The sequence below is a fragment of the Magnolia sinica genome, chromosome 2, assembly GCF_029962835.1.
Source record: "Magnolia sinica isolate HGM2019 chromosome 2, MsV1, whole genome shotgun sequence".
Taxonomy (NCBI): domain Eukaryota; kingdom Viridiplantae; phylum Streptophyta; class Magnoliopsida; order Magnoliales; family Magnoliaceae; genus Magnolia; species Magnolia sinica.
The window spans coordinates 71,267,239-71,287,452 of record NC_080574.1 but is presented as its reverse complement, the minus strand read 5'-3'; the positions used below and the strand labels follow the sequence as shown (position 1 = coordinate 71,287,452).

Here is a 20,214-nt window from a genome sequence, read left to right as displayed (position 1 = left end):
TCAAGCAATGCATTAACTTCTTGGATGGAACAAGTCTTAAGAGTGTCTTTAAAAGATTTAAGGAAAGAGTCATGCAGTAGACTCTCAATCATGTTCACTTCAAATATATCATCCGAGTCTGCCGGTTGTTGTACAACATTGAAAACATTGACTTTAATCTTCATGTTACCAAATTTCAACTTCATAACTCCATTCCTGCAATTTATGATAGCATTGGATGTGGCCAAGAATGGACGTCCAAGGATAACCGGGATTTGACTAGTATGATTCTGGACGGGCTGAGTATCCAGAACGATGAAATCCACTGGAAAATAAAACTTATCAACCTAGATTAGCACATCCTCAATAACACGACGGGGCACCTTGACAGATCTATCAGCTAGTTGTAGTGTTATTTTGGTTAATTTTAGCTCACCAAGTCCTAGCTGCTCATATACAGAATATGGCAACAAATTAACGCTCGCCCCTAAATCAAGCAATGCCTTCTCAATCTTATGATCTCCTATGACACAAGAAATGGTGGGAGCTCCTGGATCCTTAAATTTAGGAGGGGTGCTATCTTGAATCATGGAGCTGAGTTGCTCTGCAAGGAAGACCTTCTTGTGGACTATCAACTTACGCTTAAGGGTGCATAAATCTTTAAGAAACTTAGCATGAGCAGAGACCTGTTTGATAGCATCAAGCAACGGAATGTTTATTCGCACTTGCTTAAACATGTCTAATATATCAATAAAGTTGTTTCCTTTCTTAACTGGTGCCAAACGTTGAGGAAAAGGTGCTTTAGGCACATAGGATGGCACATGAGTGGTTCCTGGAGAGTCAGAGTGCTTTTGGACTTTGGATGCACTAGTGTGTCTCTCCTCTTCATTTTGGTCTTCCGATTTGGAATTTGATTCTTCCCTAGGCATCTCTACTTTGTTCTCGATTTGTTTACTAGACCTAAGGGTAATGATTGATTTGGCTTGCTCATGATATTGTTCTTGGTTTGAATTAGAGTCAATCTCATACTGTCCCTTTGGATTTGCCATAGGTTGGCTAGGGAACTTGCCCTTCTCTCTCTCACTCAATGTGGTGGCAAGTTGACCCAAATGTATTTCCAGCTTGGCAATGGCTTATGCATTTGCATGTAAGCTTTGCTGGTTAGCTTGTAAAGTTTATTGGGTGTCTTTTTGAAATTGAAGAGAACTCTGCATAAAAAGATTGAGTGTATCTTCAAGAGATAGTTTCCTTGATTGTGAAGGAAGTTGTTGATATTGCGGAAACTGTTGAAGTTGTTGACTGCCAACTGTTGAAGTTGTTGACTGCCAACTTGGGGGTAAGGTTGCATTGGAGGATTTTCGGATGGTCCTCCTTGTTGTGGTCCTTTTGCCCAAGAAAAATTTGGATGTCTAGCCCACCCTGGGTTGTAGGTGTCTGAGTAAGGATCATTCCCAGTTCTCCGAAAAGTATTCATAGCATGCACTTGTTCAGAGAGAAATTCTGGAAATGCTACACCAGATGGACAAGACTACGTAGGATGGGCGGGACTAGAACATATGGCACATGACTTGATTTGAGTTTTTTTTGGAGGTCCTTATTTAACATCAAAGCATCAACTCTCTGTGTCAGGCTATCAATTTTGGCATAAAGATCTGGCATGATTCCTATCTCATATATACCACCTTTTTTCTATGGTTGGGGACTTCTTTCACCTCTATTTGAATAGTCCCATTGCTGGGAGTTCTCACATAAGGTTTCAAAGAAATTCCAAGCTTCGACATCACTTTTGGTCATGAATGACCATCCACTGGTGGCATCAACCATGCGACGGTTTTAGGGTGTCAAACCGTCATAGAAGTATTGAACCTGTTGCCACTTATCAAAACCATGGTGTGGACATTTAAGAAGTAAGTCCTTCCATCTTTCCCAACATTCATGAAAGTGCTCACCCTCTTTTTGTGTGAAATTAGTAATTTCTCTACGGAGAGCATTAGTTTTGTGAACAGGGAAGAACTTGTTTAATAACTTCTTAGACAGTTGGTCCCATATAGTGATAGACCCAACTTCTAGAGAATTCAACCATGCTTTCTCCTTATCCTTCAAAGAAAAAGGAAAAAGGCGCAAACAGATCAAATCATCTGAAAAGTTTTGGAACTTAAAGGTAGAGCAAATGTTTAGGAATTCTTTCACATGATGATATGGATCCTCCTTATATAAACCATAGAAGGAGGGCAACAATTGTATGACTCCAGGTTTAAGTTCAAAGTGTGCTGCTGTGGTGGCTGGAAACACTATGCATGAAGGTGCATTACATTGGACGAGAGCTGAATAATCTCTAAGAGCTTTAATTCCATTCTCGTTCGCCATTTCAAATAGAATGTTTCTTAATCTTCTACGAAAAGCTCTTTCTATTTCAGGATCAAAAGGTGCTAATTCTATGTTTAGAGATCTATGTCATAGCATAAACTGAGTTACTGCAATGTAAGAAAGAAAACCAAACTAAGATGCAACCTAAGAGAATTAAAACTAGAGCTAAAAATCACAAATTCCTAAAAGCAAGATGAAACTATGCAAACAAGAATTGGAAGAAAGAACCCGGAAAAGGAGATGATTGAATTTCGAAGAATTGGGAGCTCCTCCTTCACTTTACAAACGATTGTATTTTTTCAGCTTCCTTCCTCAATTCCTGTAGAAAATAAAGACAAAAAATAAATTAAGTTTCATAAAATTTGTGAAATGATGTGAGAAAAATCCTAGGGCTATGAATTTTGATAAGAGAAAATCCTAAATCCAATTTGGACCGAAACAGTCCCCGGCAACTGTGCCAAAAAATTGATGTTTTATTTAAACCAACCTGATTTAAATTAATTTTAAACTCGCAGGCATACAAATCAGATGTAGACACGGTATGTATTACGAGATCATTCCCACGAGGACTGGTTGTCACAATTCAAACTTTATGATTCTTCTTAACTAATCCAACAAATATTTTAGCTAGTGATTAAGTAAACTAACGAAAATCAATGCGAAATAACTGAGAACAAGAAGGAAAATTCAGTTAAGGAGAACACTATGACTTTTGAATCCACCCCTAATTATCCTAACTCTTGTTTTACTTGTTGATTCACCCTAATTCAGATTGATATACATTCAATAAATAAAGCACAATCTGTGTCCATGGTCAGGCACACAGGATGTATAATTCCCTTGAAGCACAAGGATCGCATCTTTTCATCCATGGTCAGGCATGAATAGATGTAAATTCTATTTCTTTTTCTGTAGGAAAACTTGATCATGGTCAAACACAAGCACACCTTAGAATAAGATTCCAAACAACATCCACTTCTAGACTTTGGTTGAGCTCATAGATTGGATAGGTATAGAGTTTTCATTGAAGCATAATAGAGAAAGAAATAAATCAATCAAATCCAAATGAAATCAACAAATAACAAGAGTCATTCAAATTAGGGGCTTCATCTCAGCCCTAGCTAAGAAATTAAAAACTCATGGAATATAACGGAGATTCAAATGGAAAGAAGAAAAATATATTTGATAAAGAAAACATCCCTTTCCAATCTCTCTCTTTCTTGTTCTCTGCTCCACGTTCTAAATCTCCTCTCATCTAATGTCTTCGCTCTAATTCTCCCCTCCTCAATCTCACGGCTGCCTCTCCCTTTTATAGCACTCATAGGTTGGTTGGATGGAGAGGCAGTGGATTTTTTGCATTAACAATGAGCAGTGAAGTCATGTTACACAACAGGGAACTCCATACGTAAATTCTGTTATGCAGTCAAGAAGATGAACAGACAATGGTCCACTTTCCTTGCTTCCTTTCTAAACAAATGACGTCACTTGGGACGTTTTTGGACGGCCTACACAGTGGACGGTCCAGACCATCCATTCGATCAACTCTATGATCGTGCACTGACTGAAAAAATGGCCAGCGTCCGGCGTAAAAATAGGACCTGCGAAAGGCTCTTGCGTTGTGACATTGGTGGGGCCCACTTTACTTTCTTTTTGAGAAATCCACTCCGTCCATCGAATTCCTCTTGGAATTTCAGTCAGAAATGGATGCTTTTGGATTACTTTTGCTGATTTTCTGCTCTGCCATCTGTCTTACTTTTGGATAGGTGAAATTAGATCCTGGCTGCTTCTTGGAAATTGTCCACCTAGGTCTTGGTCAGTGGGCATGTAGGACTCTGATGGACGGTCCGGATCACTCATACGGTGACTACAAGTGGGCCACACAACCTCGCAGTGGATGGCCTGCGTAACTGATAAAGAAGGAAATTTCCTTCTTTTGAAATTATTTAGTCAAGAGTCGGTTTGACTGACTCTCTGCTGATGTGCACGTCGAGTGAAATTGTGCACTATGCACACTCATGAATAAGTGGGGTCCATTGTGACGTTTATGAGAAATCTAATCCATCCATCCCTTTTGTCTCCCCATTTAAGGTGTTAAGTCCAAAATTGAGGCATATCCAGATTGTAGGTGGGCCCCAAATCGATAATTAATGGGCTGATCTATCCATTGGGCCACTTCCTCAGCAATCCAATCATTGAAATTTGATATGTATGGTTAATTTAGTGTCCTCAGCCCATGTATAGAGTTTCGAGGCGAACGAATGGTAGGAACCCTGCGAGCTAGCATTCTAGCTGACTTCCAGGCCATTTGAGCTTCAATTTCTCTAATTTCTCGGATCACTGGCGTATAAATCCATCGATCTTGGTCTCCTGGGGTCTGTCCCTTGCTTTGGTGACTTTGGAGTTTAAAATCCATGCTTTTTGTATCCTTTCCCGTCCACGCTCCTAGATTCACCTTGCATCACAAACACAATTAAAATGGGGCATTAAACAGTATCATGTTCGTAAAAGCAGGTAATAACTAGGGTCTAATATGCAATATTCGACCCTCAACACACCGTGATGTATTTATTTTATCCACACCGTCCAGATGTACTGGATGGTGCTGGACAATGTTTGGACAGTGTTGATGTACATGGACAATGTTTGGATAGTGCTGATCACATTAGTGAGCCATGTACCCCTATGATAGTGTAAAGTGATACACATGTTGCACCTACCACTATTGAAATAATTTTAGATGTAATCCAAGCTCCCACAGTCCATCAGGACGTAGGACCCACCGTGATATATATGTTATATATTCACACCGTCCATTCATGTGGACCCCACGTGATGTACGGGTTTGATCTGAGCTGTCCATGTCATGCGGCCCACTTTTATGTACATGAAGCCCATGAATAAGGCCCATCATGATGTATTTGAGGCCCAGTTATGAGGCCCATAGTGATGTATATGCGGCACAGATATGAGACCCAATATGATGTATTTGTGCCCATTTGGCGAGGCCCACATTGATGTATATATGGCCCACGTGAGGAGGCCCATTGTGATGTGTTTGTGACCTTGTATATGAGAGGTCTATGTGATGTATTTGAGGCCTAGGTGCAGGGCCCACCTGTTGTGTATTTGAGGCCTGTGTGATGAGACCCATGTGATGTATTTGAGGCCCAGGTGTAAGGCCCACCTGTTGTGCATTCAAGGCCCGATGTGATGTGTGATTTTGCCATGATGTATGTAATGATGTTTATGTGGGCCACTCCTTGGGAGCAATGTTGGTTAAATGTCCACGTTGATGGGCAATAATGGTTGAATGTCCACATTGTGACCTTTCATTAGCCTTGTTAGGCCCATTCTCATCGATTCTGATTATCAAGGCCGATTCTAATTATCATGGTCGATTCCAATTGTCGAGGCCGATTCTAATTATCGAGGCCGATTCCGATTGTCGAGGCTGATTCTGATTGTCGAGGCCGATTTTGATTGTCAAAGCCGATTGTCGAGTCTGATTCCGATTGTCGAGGCCGATTCTGAATATCGAGGGAGATTGTCGAGGCTAATTATCGATGTTGTTTATGAGTATGTGACCGCGTAGCATTATGATACATGCACATATGCATCATCTGTATGTTTATTATGAGATATGATTGATCATTGCATATGCCATAGGGCTAAGATATTTATGGGACTCCCTGATAGGTGGAGTTTCCCCACATGAGCACACAGTACGCACAGGTTTGACGCATGACTGGATGGTATGACTCACACATCTCGCATTTGTGTGATATGACCACCATACGCCCTAGTGACATCAGAGCCGTAGCCTCCACATGTATATCGTGGATGGCCCAATGGGACACCAAAAATCTATTTTACATGGGGTCTTATAGATATTCCTGGCTAAAATTCCCTAAACCCTCTTGGTTCCAGAGGTTGCTCCAACGTCTAGACCGAGTGGATGCATGAGCACACGAGGGCCGTATACCGTTAGGTCGGGTCTCACACTGTGTCGTGGTTGGTTGGAAGGGGGTGCGGCCTTACCTGCCTGAGAGGAGGGGGTAAAGTTAGGCTGAGTTTGACCAGCTCGAGGAATGGGTCCGTTATCGATGAGCCGAGCCCGATATTGGCAGGCGGATAGTGAGGTCTCTTCCACTCACCTTATTGTGCGCGATGGGGCGGTAATCTGGTTTGGAGTGTAATAAACCCCGGTGATTTTCAAGAGAGGAATTCTATTGATATGTGGACTTATTGAGCAGGAGTTGCATACTCATTCATTCACTATCCACTTGGGGTGGTGGTGCGCAACTATTTGTTACATGTACCTTCACAATGGCCAGGATTTCAGTTGGGGCGCGTGACTAACCTGAGATCAGAATTCTACCACGTTGAGTCTGGCCATCCAAATTTAGGTATGGGATTGGTTTGGATAGAAGCCTCTTGTGATGGACCCCATAGCCTCTGATACTATCATGGGAATGATGAAACATGGAGGACAAACGGGAACTGTAAGAGAAGAATAAAGTTGACAGGTTCTTTTCCCTAATATTTTAGAAAAGGAACCATTTGCCAACTTGATCGTATCATTAAAGGAAGAGAATGTAAGGAAATTACCTTGTTTATTAGTCATGTGATTAGTAACACTTATAATCATGGATGCACAAGGACTAGGCAGGAGGTTAAATATGCTTGGTAGAGATACCTAAAGGGAATTGTAAGAGTGGCGGAAGAGGTAGATGCTTGATGATTAGTGTAACTTTAATTAACACAGAAGCTTGGATGATTTTAAAACTGTCCCCTCCCCCTCAACTGTGAAATATTGGCCCATCTTCTAGGCTTCGGTCAAAGATGTGGGTGCAGATCATAATAACGTTCTCTGGTATATATCGACGATAACCACAATGAGTACAAATCAAACTATCTCGACCAACATTTTGTGAGGGTGCATGATTTGTTTGTTCCCCAGTTTATCCCTTTGTTGGAAATCCTACCCTGTTCATTTGGATCTAATAACAAGGGCAAGCCTCTCCATGGTAGGTGGCATAATCAAGGCCCATCGGTTTACCTCACTCCGAATGTAATTATATATGGTCTCAAGTAGGAGAAGAGACTCATGCTCCAAAATCTGAACCCTTTGAGTTTCAAAATCATCATTGAGTCCCCTAAGGAACTCGAATATACAAATCTTTTTATGCCTCTTCCGTACATCATTAGGAATTGGGGATTATGGCATGTAGCGATAAAGTTCGTTCCACCTTTGATAGAGAAAAGCATAATAGGATTCCATAGAGAACTCCCCTATCGCATATTAATTAGCTATGTAACTAATACGATCGTATCAAATCATCATGGTGTGAAAACATTTTGGCAACTATATCCCAAATTTGTTAGGTTGTTGAACACGTCATTAGTGGTTCACTTATTCCAGGCTACATAGAGTGAAGTGACCACTCCATAACCGTGACGTTGTCACTATTCCAATCTTCATGGGATGGGTCCCTATAGGTGGAGCAAGCTTTGTTCCACAGATAACATCCAATTTTCTCTTACCTCCAAGAAATATCTTCAGATACTATGCTCATGTGAGATGGTTGCGGCCATCCAATTTTACCGTAATAATGCAAAGGCTAGGATGATATTGGTCTATTGAACTTAAGGGACCAACCTTTTGACCATCCATAATTTAATACTAAAAAAAAGGAAGACATGAAGATACCAAAATAACACATACCAATAAGTTAATGGTCGCAAACGATGAGAGATGTATAACACACAAGTTCTTCACATATGATTCGGAATGGAAAGCGACAATATCGCTAGGAGATGATGAACAAGGGGTGGTGAGGCCGCGAGCAGCAGGGGCTACAAGGTGGTTTGAGTGCCTCTATGATGTGGTGGAGTGCCAATATTGTGTGGTGGTTGCGCCTAGAGAGAATTATGGTTGGAGAAGCCCTAGCTTTGATACCATGTGGTTTTGGAGTAATTAGGGTTCTCCCTTACCCCCAACCCCCCTTAGTTTGGAATGTGCATCACGGTAATCCCAATTTGATTAGTTTTAAAAGACTAAATTCCACTTAAATTTCAATGGTACATCCAAACACGCCCTTAGATTGGTATATCATTCATTGACATAGAAATCAGACTTGTTGTGGTTTATTTTCATTGTGGTGTGTACAAGAAAGGAAGTAATGAATGTGCAACTTGTCAAAATTTGAGTTGTACAATAAATGCTTATTGGTCGATGCAAATTGATTTCTTCCTTTCATATTTGAGAAAGTTTCTTTTTCCCTTCTATGGGTTAGTAAATCTAGATTTGTTATTCCGACGACAAAAACCTTCTCGGTTCTTTTTTCATGAGAAGTGATAAAGAGACATCTTTCTACTGATATAATCTTTCATTGCTTACTCTAGGAATGCCATCTTGATTTTTCAAAATTTCTCTCTTTTTCATTCTTATTATGAATTTTGATGACTCATCTGAAGTGAGATTGAGTCATTGGATTGAAGTTCTCTTTACACAATCACTACCAGAGGATTAGTGGGCATTTAGTAAGTCAAATATCCATCTTTTTTCAATCTACTCCCTTTGTTCAGTAACACAAAATGAAGATATGGGCTGACAATGGTTTAACTCTAACCACAAACCTCATAAATAGGCATAATAATCATCTAGAGTTCTCTTCCCCAAATGGAATTGACAAATTTTGAGGTCATAGGGAAATATTTTTCTTCTACAAGAAGCAATGGATCTTCTTTAATTGTCCTAGAAAACATAAGATTTTTACTAACATGAGGTTGCTTTGAATGTAATAACCATGACGTCATTTAAATATTTTATTTTCAATCTCCATACATAAGGTCTTTGGGAGTTGGCTCTTTCATCCTACCATGGACACAACCAAGCATTTCTTGCCAACCCTAAAAATTTGAGAGAGAGAAATTTGGGTATCTGTTATATTTGTATGTGATCATTTCCTTGAACCTTGCCTAGTTTTGGACGAGTCACCTCCAAACTGGTGATATGCCTTAGTCTTCGACCTAAGCTAGTCTAGGACTAAAATTGAGATTTTAAACCTTGACCACCAGCCCTGAAAATCTTAACACATTGAGGACATTCTAAATAAATTGGTCCCATCAAACTTCATGGTTTTGAAAAAGTCCTCCTAGAATTCTGATGTTCCCTAACATCATTTGAAAAACTTGAAGGACTTAACAATAGGGTTATAGTTGTATCCATTAGCCAATGCAATCATTTAGGATGGGGGGACATCATGCGCACGCCCCCCACCCTACGTACATATTCAAGGAGGAGGAGAGCCCCACTTTCGATCTGGATCAACGACGACATTTTTGGAGGGCCTCACAGTTAGGGGGTGTGTTATAGAGCATTGGAGTGGACCTGATCATCATATAGATTTTACTATCAGATCTCATGATCGTGGCCCACTTCCTTAAATGATCTAGGATTTTCAGTTTTGACTATTCTCATTATTAGAAACATCATGAACGGCTTTGATTATGTAGATTAGTTATTATTTTATTTACTTTAGCTTTAAGTATTAGTGTGCGCACATGGCGCAATGGTAAAATTGTCTTTTTGGGTGTAGGGTTTTCTTATAAATAACTCCATGTAGGTATTTTCAAGGAAGCTTATGAATAAACATTCTACATTTTTCTTCTTCTCTATCTCTTTAGGTTAAAGAATCGAATTGGGTACGAAACCCTTCCTTCCTCGAAGGGCTAACTACCGTGATGCGAAGCCACAACCATCCCAAATCATCCTCACATCTTTACACCCTACATCCATTATCTTCTACATCCCTCCCATCTTCAGATTCACCTTTTCTCATACCTAAGTTCTCTTTTACAACAAATTTTCAGATTCTGGCCGGTCAGAGGGGCTGAAACTTCGGTGGAGTACCATGCACAAACTGTGCATCGGATCGACACGAAATTTGGCATGGAGGCAGTACTACCCTAGCCAATCCTAGCCTAGGAAGTCGCTTTCGGACTTCGTGGGCCCCACACACGTGCAGACGAGTGGTCATGCACGTGCACCCAGGGCCAGCTGCTGTCCATGCACGTGGCTCATCTCAGGTTCTATCTTTCCGCTATTTTCCTCCTCTTTAGCCTTAAATCCAAGTTCTTAACCCTAAAGAATCCCAAATCCCAATTATCCCCAATTTTGCAAACCCTAGATTTTCCCTCGAATTGAAACATGGTGAATCTCTTGAATTGGGGAACAATCCTTTGCAAGAATGGATGAATCTTACACAAACCCTGGTAAATATACCATGCATAACTACTTTTGGATAGAGAGGATTCTAAATCTAGGGTGTCAAACATGATAAAAGGCTTTCAAATCCAAGAGGTTCAGAATCCAGGGGTTCCAAATCTACGCTCCTAAACAGGCCCCAATAGTAATAGTTTTGATTAAAGAATAATGGGTCCCGGCATCTTAGAAGTGACACTAGTCAAAATTAGTGTTGAGTCATTGTGGATTGGACTCTAAATTATCACTATCAAGAACCCAATACTAATTGGTGCTTTATGGGCCCACCATGTTGTATGTGTTTTATGAATGTTGTCCAGTCATTTTAGTACTGGGTGCTTTATGGGCCACCATGATGTATGTGTTTTATGAATGTTGTCCAATCATTTTGCTAGCTCATTTTAAGATATGAGGTAAAAAAATAAGGGAGATTGAAATCTCAGGTGGAGAACATCAAAGGAAACAGTGGTGATAGAACACTCATTTTATGTTTATAAAGCTTTTAATGGGCATTCAATCATCACTCTTCCTTTAGTGTGGTTCATCTAAGATTTCGATCGGCCTCTTTTATGACCTCTTACCCTAAAATAAGTTGGTAAAAATACACAGATGGGGTGTATAAAAAAATATTTCATGGTAGGCCCCACACACCATTGACTAGTACCGCACATAGCACAACCGAATTTGTGACCTTGTCAGAGGTTGAGGTTGTCTTCCCGGTTGATTGACCAGTTGATTTACAACCATTACTTTAATTAACTCTGAGGATCATGAGTGGTGTCTAATCCTGTGATAGATAACCCTTCAACCAATCCTCCCTCACTCAAAAGACGTTGAGTGTTGTTACGGACCCACTTAGGCATGAAACACTCTCAGCGCTCAATTTCAGATTCTAACCTAAACCTAAAAGAGAAAAAGGAAATAGAAGTCTGGAAATAGAAATCTAGAAATAGAAAGAGAGAGGGAGTTGGAAAAAAGTTACCAAATTAGAAGTGCCTAATTAAAATCCTGCAAAACAAAATAAAACAAGTCAGTTTCTAAAAACAGAAATTCTAAAATTAGAAAGTTCCTAAAAATAAAAATAGAAAGTAAACTAGTTTCTAAAAATAAAAAAAGTAAAGTTTTAAACCTAGAATTAAAAAGTAAGTTAGTTTCTAACAATAAAAGAAATCCTAGAATTAGAAAGTTTCTAAAAATAGAAAACAAACCCTAATTCTAAAACTAGCTAATCTCAGAAAAATGCAACCTTTAATCCCTGGCAACGACGCCAAAAACTTGTTCACAACCCCAAGTGTAGGGTCGCGATGTAGTAATAATCTCGGTGAGACCGAGGTCGAATCCACGGGGACTAATCTTATGCATATTTTGAAAACAACTAGAAGAAGAACTAGAAAAAGATGAAAACCTAAATCTGGAATGTTTGAGAGTAATTGTGAGAAATTTACTGAAAAACTTAAGAAATTCAAAGGTGAGAAACTAGGGTTTCCAAGGATACACTTGTAGAGATAAGGGAGATCTATGCTTGATTCATGTACACAACTGGAATCAGAATCCCATCTTATCCAATTGGAAGATATCTTAGTAAAATCAAATCTGAACTTCCTTTGACCTAGTTCTCAATGGATGAGAGGTATGAGAACTGTAAGTGATTCCATCACAAAACCATGCCCAAGAGACAAGGCAAACAATAGGATTTACCAATCCCACAACCAATCATAAGATAATCATGAACATTAGAAGGATTCCATCACCTAACCATGCCCATGGGATGATAGTGAACAACAGGATTTCCTAATTTCATAATCTCAATACATGAAAAGAACATACTCAAAGCTATCGCAGATCTATTGTAATTTAAGTCACAACAAACCATTAAAAACTGAAAGTATTTCTTAAATATCAAACTAGAATCAAAGATAGTTCAACTTAAACATGAATCAAAGCAATAGAAAACATCCCATCACGCTACAAGCTTCACCTCTTAGCCCTAGTTAAGAGGTTTAGCCAATCATAGACATGATTGAACTAAAATCTCTTAATAAAATCATAAAAACAACTAAGGAAAGGGAAGAAAAACTCTTGGCGACGGCTTCTCCATGCTCTTGCTCCACTCCTCAAACCTTAAATGATGCCTAAGAGTGCTCTAGGGACCCCTATTTATAGTTTTGGGTCTTAAACTTTCACATCGAGTTGAAATTTCTGAAAGCCATCTAAATTTACGCTGTCCGCGCAAGTTTTGCGTAACCCTCGACTAGTCGTGGGTCATCCTCAACTAGTCGAGGGTCTCCTCGACTAGTTAAGCAACATGAAGATTTAGAAGTTTTACACACTGGAGTTCGAGTCGAGACACCTTCGACCAGTTGAGCAGAGTTCATGACTGGTCGTACATAGCCCGGACTGGTCGAGCTGAGGCCAGGACTGGTCGAGTCGGAGCCAAGACTAGTCGAAGATGGCCGAATTTCACTTTAAAACTCCGATTTTCTTCATTATTGACTTAATTTTCTTAGATCTTCAGTATGTGCATTCTTCATTCTTGGTTTCATTAGATCCAATATTGGCTTTGGTGATTTTTGAGTGTTAAATTCATGCTTTTAACATCCTTTTCAATCCAAGCTCTTAAATTCACCTTCCAACACAAACATGATTAAAATAGAACATTAAGCATTATTATGTTCATAAAACCAAGTAATAGATGTGGTCCAATATGCAATATTTGACGCTCAACTCATAAATACTTAGTTATTTCATAGCAAATATCCAATGAATTGAAATCGTATTCTACAAATCCCTGAGGTTTGCTGGGAATACCAATGTATTGGCTAATTAGAGCTAGAGTAAGATGTGTGGTTGTTTGTACAATGGTGATGTCCAGGGATGGAGGGTCAGAAACGGGTGAGTGACAGTATACCAGAAACCTAAATACTTGTTGATCTCTAGTGTTTCCACCAAAATTAAGCACTTTTAATCATCCCACTGCCTCAAGAATCGGTAGAATCCCATATGGTTCTAAACATTTTCTGTCAAATGGTCTTTCATAGACTATTTTTCGTATTCTAAATTTGTCATAGAGTGCTTTCGGAGGTGGTGGTTCAATTGGAATTTAGACTTCTAGTTCTGGATTACCTCTCTATGGAGAAGTGTCCATTTGTGCCAGTTGTGCTGATTTTCTACAAGCAATGGTTTTAACTCTTTTTGCCCGAGACGGTTCTCCTTGGTTTGAAGATTTCTTTTGTCCTTCCCCGTTTAACAGAAAACTCATAAATGAACAAGATATTTAGGGGAAAAATATAGATTGAGACCTAAGAGTGCAAGACGCACCAAACGAACAAGATTAGGAAAGATGAATATGATATTTAGACTTAAAAGGATAACTTACCAAGATTCAATCTCAAATAACCATGAAAATGGGTCGTTTGGAGGTCCACTAGCGTTTAAAAGTCGAGAAGTCGCAGGAAGATGAGAGATGAGCGAATGAAAAGAATTTTCGCCCAAGCTATACATATATGTCACGCCCCAAACTCAGAAATCGGGCACACAAAATTTCCGATTGCTGAATCCGGCGCCGACAGCCTCCGTAGTACCCATTCTCGGCTACTAGCACCCATATACCAGGTTCTGATCCTGGGATCTTACAAGGAGGATTTTGAACATGAATTTGATTCGTAAAAAGCATAACTATAAGCATAACCCACGAACAATAACGAGAACTCCATCACAAAATCCACTATGATTAAAACTTAAGTACAATGCACAAAAAGGGAAATATAATGATAATAATAACAACTCCAGAGGCTCTGTGGCATGCTCCTGCCACTGCTCAACTTCGGTCTAGCATCACCTGCACGCATCAATCATGCATAAGCTTATAAAAAGTTTAGAGGGTGGTGAAAGTGTGTGCGTAATATAAGCATGCTCAGAATGCAATACTGGAGTAATGTGGAATATACTAGTAAGTCCATGAATGCAATCGGCCGTACCAAGGCTATGCGATGCAAGGCATGAATGCTATCACCCATATCAAGGCCATGCGATGCAAGACATGAATAATGTCGGCCATACTAAGGCCATGCGATGCAAGATGCAACTCAAGCATACCAATCCTCATTCGAATCCACATATCAATGTAGCTCATCACTGGAGCATCAAATATTAGTATAGGTCTCACTCTGGATAGTCATTGGGGTCTAGTACACTCCAAATGGCACTGCCCCTTCCCCATGCCTGCATTCCAAGTGAGTGTAAGAAACCTCACTATTTGGTTGGCCAATAGTCTGCCAATACCTATCCAGAACATCGATAGAGGATCCATTTATGATCTTGTCAGACTCAGCCTAGCAATTTCCCCTACCCTCGGGCGGGTAAGGCCACACCACCTTCCCACCCCGACCACGGCACAGTGGGAGATGCAGCCTCCCGGTATTTGGCCCTCGTGCGCTCATGTATCCACTCGGTCTCAACATTGAAGTCATCTTCTAATACCATCAGGTTTAGGGATTTTCACCTAGGGACATCTATGGCGCCTCGATGCTAGTAATAGTATTTCCGGTGTCCAATCCTGCTATCCAAGATATGCCTGTGGAAGCTATGGCCCTAATGTCTCTAGGGTGTACAAAAATCATATCATACAAATGAGAGATGCATAAATCACACTATCCAGTCATACAACAATCCTCCGCGTACCGCGCGCTCATGTGGGGCAATTCCGCCTATCAGGGAGTCCCATAAATAATTCGCCTAATGGCATGTGTTATGATCAATCACTCCTCATATCAAGCATACATATGATGCGCATGGGCATGGATCATGAGGCTATACTAAGCATGATGATGATGATGTACTCTCCTCATATCAAGGATGGGCCTCGAAGGCCGACTCATATCAAGAATGGGCCCAACAATTATGGGGGCCCAATGGTTTGGGTTAGCCCGCTAAGGGCAGGTAAGAGTGGGCCTAACAATGGGCCCTAGGGAGAGTTACAATGTGGACATTTAACCATCATTTCTCTTACAATGTGGACATAAAACCATCACTGCTCCTAAGGCATGGCCCATCATAAACATCATTACATACATCATGGTGGAATCACACATCACATTGGTCCTCATATACATCGCTTTGGGCCTCACACAAGGGCCTCACTCATGGGCCTTACATGCATCACATTGGGCCTCATACAAGGGCCTTATAAAAGGGCCTCATATACATCGCATTGGGCCACATCCCATGGGCCTCAAATATATCACAATGGGCCACCTCCCATGGGCCTCGTATACATCACAATAGGCCACATCCATGGGCCTCTCATACATCACATCGGGCCTCACCATCTGGGCCTCACATACATCAAGTGGGCCTCACTCATGGGCCTCATATTCATCACATTGGGCCTCACCATCTGGGCCTCACATATATCAAGTGGGCCTCACTCATGGGCCTCACATACATTAAGTGGGCCGTATCACATGGGCCACACCACAAATAGCAACGGAGATAATGATCGAAAGATCATTTGGACTATACCACAATTAGCAGTGGAGATAATGATTTTCACAGTTTAAAATTCACAGGGCCCACCATTACGTTTATTTTCCATCTAATTGGTTTATAAGGTCATAAAGACCTGAATTAAGAGGAAAAACAAATTGCTTATTGATCCAGCACTTCCATGACCCCAAATGGGTTTCAATAGTAGACGTTTGATCCTCCACTGGTTTTGCAGTGTGGTCCACCTGATAGACGGTGTGGATATAAAACATACGCATCAACGGTGAGTCCCACCGTCCAGCCATCTGGATGGTGTGGATAAGACCCATACATCACGTGGGATCCATACGGATGGACGGTATGGATGAAACCCACAGAACTTTGCTGACAACAATACAACAGCCACGGACTGCTTGTCCAGTAGATAGATGATTTAGATGTAAAATAGATGGATGAGTTGATAAAAACATGCATCATGCGGGACCCACAGAACTTGCTGGAGTTAATCAGCAGCTAAATAGTTGATGGACGGTTGGGATAAAATACATAACTCAAGTGGGACCCTTAAAGCTTGCTAACGTCAATCCATCAGCTATATGCTGCTAGGGTCCCCACCGTCCAGATGGACGGTTGGGATACAACACATACCATAGAACTTGGTGACCTCAATGCATCAGCTATATAGCTGGTGGGGCCAAGAAATGGATGGTTTAGATGTAACACATACCTGATGATCAGGCCCATAGGCTTACTAACGTTAATACAACAACTATATAGCTGGGTCCCCACCGTCCATATGGATGGTTGGGATACAATACATATATCATGGTGGTCCAGGACCATGTCCAGACTGTCCACATGTATATCAAGGTGGCCCCACATGGGACGGTGGATAAAACACCAACATCAGGTGGTCCCACGTGCTGAACGGTCACGCGTCAACAAGGTGAGCCCCACATTTGCATCAAGCTGATATTGTTGTTTTTGTCGAGGGGTACTAGACGGTGCCAACAGCTGGCCCGTCCAGGCCTTCTGGCCGGCTGGATGGTGCTAACCGTCCAAACCATAGAGACATCTACTGCATAAGCTCAGGACCTAGGAGACGCCGCTCTCCAACCTCGATCTAACAACTTGGTGATCTGCATGGTCTACCATATAGTGCCTTAAAAGGAGCCATACCAATGGTCACCTGATAGCTGTTGTTGTATGCGAACTCAGCCAATCACAGATGCTCATCTCAATTACCCCAGAAGTCAATCACGTAAGTCCAAAAATATCCTCAAGGATCTAGTAGATCCTCTCGGTCTACCCATCGGTCTGCGGATGATACGTGGTGCTAAGCTGCAAAACAGACCCTATCGCTCTTTGAAAGTTCCTCCAAAACTAAGATGTGAACCTCGGGTCTTGGCCAGAAATGATCAAAACTGGAATGTCGTGCAGTCTCACAATCTCCTTGATGAATAACCTAGCAAGCTGGTCCAAAGGCCATGTCGCACGAATAACAAGAAAATGTGTCGACTTCGTTAGGCGATCCACGACAACCCAGATGGCGTCATGACCACGTTGAGTCCACGAAAAGCCCATAATGAAATTTATCGACACCTGTTCCCACTTCCACGTCAGGACGCTCAACAGCTACAATGGACTAGGGGATCTCAGATGATAGGCCTTGACACGCTGGCATGTGTCACACTCAGCCATGAAACTGGCGATCTGCTGCTTAATCCCCACCTAAAAATACTGTCACCTCATAGCATGGTACATCTTCGTCGAGCTAGGGTGGATAGAAAACTGTGATCGATGTGCCTCTATTATAAGATCTCTACGTAACTTTATAATATCCGAGACACATAATCGGCCTCTAAAGCGAAGTCCACCATCAGAACCAATCTGCCAATCTGACTGACTCTCAGATGTTGACTCTGCTCTATAACTCCATAATAACTCATCTGTTTGCTGAACCTCAATCACCCTTGCGACAAGAGAGGGTTGAATCGATAAACTCGATAACTACACGATAGAAGACTGTAGACCGATCTCGAAGTCATATGCTACCAGATCCTCAAGCATCTTTCACTCTTGAATAATTATATGCGCCATTAGGCCCCATGGCTAACAGCTGAGCGTGTCTGCCACCACGTTTGCCTTGCCTGGGTGGTATTGGAGATCAAAATTATAGTCCTTCAGGAGCTCCATCTAATGTCTCTGCCTTATGTTTAGCTCGGATTGAGAGAATAGATACTTTAAGCTCTTGTGGTTGGAGAAGAGCTCGAACTTAAGCCCATAGAGATAGTGCCTCCACACCTTCAATGCGAAGACGACTGCTACCAGTTCCAAATCATGCATGGGGTAGTTTAGCTCATGGACCTTAAGCTGGCGAGACGCGAAGGCCACAGGTTTCCCTTGTTGCATCAGGACAACACCCAAACCAATATGCGAGGCATTGGTAAAAACCACGAACCCATCACTCCCAGAGGGAAGAGTGAGGACAAGTGCAGATGTCAGATGATCCTTCAGCTATGCAAATGCCTACTCACATGCATCACTTCACACAAACTCTATGCCCTTGTGGGTCAACCTGGTCAGCTATGCTGCGATATGAGAGAATCCCTCTATAAAGAGTCGATAATATCCCACCAAACCAAGAAAATTGCGGATCTCGAACACGTTCGTAGGCTGACCCCACTGACGCACTACATCAACCTTCGAGGGGTCCACTGCGACACCTTGCCTCATCACCAAGTGACTAAGGAACTTCACCTCCTCCTGCCAGGACTCGTACTCCTCCAGCTTCGCATAGAGCTGATGTGAGTGGAGGGTCTGCAAGGTATTCTCCAGATGCTACACATGCTCTTCACGGGTCCTCGAATATATAAGAATGTCATCAATGAATATCACGACAAACTGATCGAGATACGGATAGAAGACCTCGTTCATCAACTGCATGAATACTGCAGGCGCATTGGTTAGTCCGAAGGACATGACCTGAAAATCAAAATGACCATAGTGGGTCCTACAAGCCATCTTCGAGATGTCCTCCTCTTGAACTCGAATCTATTGATAAGCGGAACGCAGGTCAATCTTTGAAAAGAACTTTGCACCCTACAGCTGATCAAATAAATCATCCATCTTCGGGAGTGGTTACTTGTTCTTGATCGCGACCTTATTGAGCTCGCGGTAATCCACGTAGAGTCTCAACGAGCCATCCTTCTTCTTCACGAAGAGTATCGTCGCTCCCCACAATGAACTGTTCGGATGGATAAATCTTAACTAATGCAACTCGTCCAACTACTTTTGTATTTTCCACAACTCCAATGGTGTCGTATGATATGGGGCCTTCGAAATAGACACGGTACCAGGCACGAGATCAATATGAAATCGATATGCTGGCTAGGCGGTAATCCTAGAATCTCCTAAAATACATCAAGAAAATAGCAATCCATAAACAACTGATCGACGCTCACTGCTATGGGCTCCTCTATGGCACATGACATTAAACAAGATAACGTGTCACGCCCCAAACTCAGAAACTGGGCTCACAAAATTCCCAATTGCCGAATCCGGTGCCGACAGCCTCCATAGTACCCTATTCTTGGATCCTGACACCTATACACCGGTTTCGATCTTGGGATCCTACAAGGAGGATTTCTATAACATAAGTCTGTTTCATAATCAGCATAACTAAGATCATAACCCCACAAATAATAACCACAGGAACATCATTACAAAATCCACTAAGAATAAAAACTTTTACAATGCGCATAATGGGAAAAGTACAGTGGCTATAAAAAAACTCCAAAAGGTCCGCAGCACGCTTTTGCTCCTGCTCAACTACTACCTACCATCACCTGCACGCATTAATCGTGCATAAGCTTATAGAAAGCTTAGAGGGTGGTGTATGTGCAGGACAGGTGTCAAGTATGCAATATTAGAGTATGCGAAATATACTGACAAGACCATAAATACCACCAGCCGTAACAAGGCTATGTAATACAAGGCAAGAATGCCATCAGCCATCTGAAGGCTACGCTACACCAAGCATAAATGCTATCAGCCATAACAGGGCTATGTGATGCGGGGCCTATATAGCCACATGCCATATCCAATATGCAATGTGA

The 20,214-nt window shown here is 41.5% G+C and overlaps 1 non-coding gene across 1 annotated transcript; it reads left to right on the top strand.

Moving 5' to 3' along the window:
- The first annotated feature begins 1,861 nt into the window (after window positions 1-1,861).
- LOC131238456 (small nucleolar RNA R71) lies at window positions 1,862-1,968 on the top strand. The gene has a single exon (XR_009167864.1). It is a non-coding gene; the product is annotated as a small nucleolar RNA R71 (small nucleolar RNA).
- Window positions 1,969-20,214: the final 18,246 nt, after the last annotated feature.